The following is a 4,606-nucleotide window of genomic DNA, read 5'->3' on the forward strand; positions in this document are numbered from 1 at the left end:
AAATGCCCCTAGTAAGCAACTCCAGAAAGGAGACAGAATGGGGTGCCCGATAGGGAACAGAGAGGAGCTCGCCCAGATTGCCGAAACCACTACGTAGCCCCTGTGCTTTGCAAAGAATGCACAGAGCACGCTACAGCATCAAAGGCCACCACCTTGAGAACTTTTACACAATAAGCCAATTGCAAAAACATTAACAAGGAAGCTGGACATGGTGGCCCATGCCTGCAACCGCAGCACTTGGGAAACTGAGGCAGAAGGGTCCTGAACCCAGGCTACTTGGAGGGTTCCAGGCCAGCCTAGGAGGTCCAGGAATCTCTCTCTCTCTCTCTCTCTCTCTCTCTCTCTCTCTCTCTCTCTCTCTCTCTCTCTCTCTCTCTCTGTCTATCTGTCTGTGTGTATATGGCAACTCTGCTGTGTGTCTCTCTCTCTTTGTATGTCTCTCTCTCTCTGTCTGTCTGTCTATCTGTCTGTGTGTATATGGCAACTCTGCTCTAGGTCTCTCTCTCTCTCTCTCTCTCTCTCTCTCTCACACACACACACACACACACACACACACACACACACCTCCTATCCCAGTGAAGAAGCTGAACAGAGCTGTGAGAAGCCTTGTGGGCAAGTATAAGGTAAACACTGGGCTGGCTGAGGCCCAAAGCAGGAAGACAACATTTGATCCCCCCTGCCTTTTCTGAAAGGAAAAAGAAGACTGAGAATGAATGCCCCTGTTATTTCTATAGCTGTGTAACAAAATGTCCCAGGCAACTGGCCTATACAGTATAGAGAAAGGTTACTTTGGCGCATAGTTCTCGAGGTTCCAGTTAAGGTTTAGTAGAATCCTGGCTTTGGGTCTCTGGTAGGTGTACAGGACGGCAGTGATAGCCCACAGTGGAGTAAACTGTTTATCACATGGCTGGTATATTAGATATTCTCCCATTTCTATGATAAAACCCCATGCCCAAAAGCAAATTAAAGAATGAAGAGTTTACTTGGGTTTAAAGCCCCAGTGGCTAGAGCCCATAATGGCAGGCAAGGTGCAGCATGCCACCAGGAGCAGGGGCACATTTTCATGACTGAGATATGGAGGAGGCTGGGGAGGGAGGTGAGGCTATAAACCCTCAAAGCCTATACCCAGGGATACTTTGGTCATCACATCTCTGCCTCCTAAGGTTCCATAGCTTCCCCCAACAGCACCACCAAGGGTTCAAGTGCTCAAATGGGTGAGCCTAGGGGAGGCATTTCTCATCCAAGCCTCCACAATTGGAAAACAGAAGAAGAGGAAGGGGTCGAAGCCCCACAATTCCCTCTAAGAGCACAACCCCAGTGACCTCAGGAGCTCCCAAAGTCCACCTCCTAATAACAGGTCTCGTGACCTGGGAGCAAACCTGTATAGCACACACGCCTTTGCAGGGCACCCGGCATCCACACTACAGTCGTGAAAGCAAAGGCCGGAGCTTAAGAATTGAGTATGAAAACGGCCTTGTTACTATCTTTAGTTACAATCGCAGAATTCACAAGCTGGGCTTCGTGTGAGGAACATACTTATTCTTCATGATTCTGGGGGCTAAGAAGCCCAAGTTCAAGAGTCCAGCAACTGGGGAAGGTCCTGCTGCATCCCAAGAGCGTGATGGACAGTTAACAGGGCCACATTCTTCCTTTTACAAGGAACTATCAGAACAACAAACTCACTCCTGTGATACCAGCATTAGCCTGCTGATTCCGACACATGCTTTTTTTTAGAAAAAAGAAAAGATCGTTTTTAATGTGTTTCAGCGTTTTGCCTGAGTCCACGTGCAGGCCTGGTAGCTGCAGAGGCCAGAAGAGGGCAGCGGCTTCCCTGGAACTTCAATTACAGGTGATTATGAGCCACAGTGTGAGCGCTGGGAACCAGACTCTCCACGGCAGGAGTAATGGTGGGTCTCTTAGCAACCGAGTCATTCCTCTAGCCACCCGGACACACTCACAACACATGCTGTAAAAGCACACATTCAAAATGGATACATGAGACGCAGGTCTGGCCAGTAGATAGAAAAATCATGGAGGGAGAGTTGAAAGACGTTTGGGAGGTATAACTAGAGTACTGTATGTAGAACTAAAGAACATGAAGATGACTCTGTTAGGACACTATTCTCAAAATGTTTGATCACATACTCCATACACACACACACACACACACACACACACACACACACACACATACACACACACATGCACACACACACACATACATGCACACACATATTCACACACATACACACACACGCACACACACACATACATGCACACACATATACACACACACATACACACACATACACATACACACAGATACCACAGGCTAACAACTACACAGGACACACACCACACAGACACAGACACAGACACACAGACACACACACACACACACACACACACACACACCTGAATATGTATTTAATATAAGTATATTCATTTACTTAAAAACTCTCCCACTTAGAATTATGTACCTAGACTACAATAGTAATGTGTCAGGCTATCTAGCTAATGAAGGGTTGTGTAAGGATATGTAAAGGCTATCTTGGCCTCTTACTGATGGTGATGACATCATGCAGGCAGAAGCATGCCTTAGAAGCACAATGTACAGTATTCATGTTTAAATCTTTAAGGTGTCTTCTCCAACGTGCAGGTTATCAAGGCCTATAATCACAGAACTCCAGAGCCTGAGGCTGGAGGATCCGGAGTTTAAAAGCAGCCTGGTTGCCTAACAAAATCGTGTCTCAGAAAAACAAAACAAACCTCGCTACAATATATCTTCTCTCCAACACTGTTTAGATAACTTCTTGCTAGGACTCCAAGAACTGCCATTGTGACCTTCTAAAGCAGCTGACAAAGGGCCTGGCCAGACCGAAGTATCTTCTTAGTCTCTTCCTTTGTGACTTCTCACTCGTCCTCCTTCAATCTTTCCAGCAGTTCGGTCACTCAAACGTCAGGTTTAAACTAGATACAAAAGCTTTGCCCGGGACTGAGGTAACTGGGATCACAGAAGGAATCCCTGCCCCCCCTCCTTGCATGGAGGGGCTTTGGCTTCTCTCCAGTCACTCTGGAACCACAGGGACATAGAGACTGCTTCGCAGACACTGCTGGGGTATATAATAAATGTGTGGAGATGAAGACACAGCTTAGTAGGTAAGACGCTCGCTGTGCAAGTGTGAGGACCCATTGCCTAGGCATATACTGAATCGCATGTAACCGGGGCAGTTGGTGGTGAGGTGGGGTAGACAGCCAGTATCACTGAAGCAGCAAACTCCAGGTTCAAGGGAGACCCTGCCTCAGTTAAATAAGGTGGAGAGCAATGAAGATACAGCACACACACACACACACACACACAGACACACACACACACACACACGATAAATAAATGCAAATAAATGATAATGTGGCTTATGTTTTTCCATTTAAATTGCAAATATACATAGTTCTAGAGTTTCCTTCCTAATCACTCTTATTGGGAAACCCTGCTACTTACGGTCGACGTCTACCACAGACAGATAGTTCCTCTGAGATCGGTGCAAAATGAAGGACTACCTTTGCCAGGAGGGCTTCTTCCTCTTTTCTGCCTGACCTTATCTGGGAAGTCCAAACCCCACACCCAGTAGCTGAGGAAAGTCACATAGTCCATGGCAAAACTACAAGTTCAACTTCCTCTTTCCTAATAAGAACCTGCCCAGCGAGTACCTGAGATTCCCAGAATGCCTCTCCATGCAAATGAGGCATTCGCAGTATGTCTAGCCCCAGCAAATGATCTCATATGCGCCCTGAAAACTCCTTCCCACTCTCCAAGGTTCATATATAGCCCTTGTCCACCCCATATAAAGTGTATGCACACAAGCCGTTTCACTGAAGAGAGCTGCTTCATTGAATATCATCTAAGAGAGTTGTAATGCTAAAATCCCAGGAGAAGGCCTCCTTCCCAACACCACCCCCAGGGACTCTCAATTAGACCAGAATCACACAGACCCCACCTGTTCCCAGCCCCCTCCATCCTTTCAGCCTGGTGTGCAGCAGCACCTGGACACCCTGAGAGAGAAAGCAGAACTCGGAACTACAGCTCTTACACATGGCCTAGTGTAGGTAGGGGCCACGACCTTGGAGACCAGCTACCACTTTGGATTGTAGAACTAGAGTTTTAAAAAGGTTACTCATTGTCAGAGTCCAGATGTGCAGGGCCGGATGTGCCTGAGGGAGAGCCAGAGATAGGACTTGCCAAACCAGCTATCAGCCCCAAGGACATTGATCATCTGTAGCCACCCCCTCCCCTTCCTTCACCCCCCTGAGTGAGATGAGCCACCCTACCTGCCTGCCGAGCTGCTAGAGAGCACGTACTCCTTGCTGATGTAATTTCGCGCCAAAAGTAACCGTGCACCTTTTGAATTGACCAATCATGTGTAACCGCGCGAATGCCCCTAACCTCCTCTATATAAACCCCCGAGTTTGGAAGCTCGGGGTCGATTCCTCTGTCTCCTGTGTGAGATACGAGTCGACCCGGGATCCCGCTAAGACCTGGGATCTCGTTAATAAAGGTACCTCATGCTTTTACATCAAGAATGGCTACTGGTGATTCCTGGGGCACCCC

This window comes from Rattus rattus, chromosome 12, assembly GCF_011064425.1.
Source record: "Rattus rattus isolate New Zealand chromosome 12, Rrattus_CSIRO_v1, whole genome shotgun sequence".
NCBI classification, from domain to species: domain Eukaryota; kingdom Metazoa; phylum Chordata; class Mammalia; order Rodentia; family Muridae; genus Rattus; species Rattus rattus.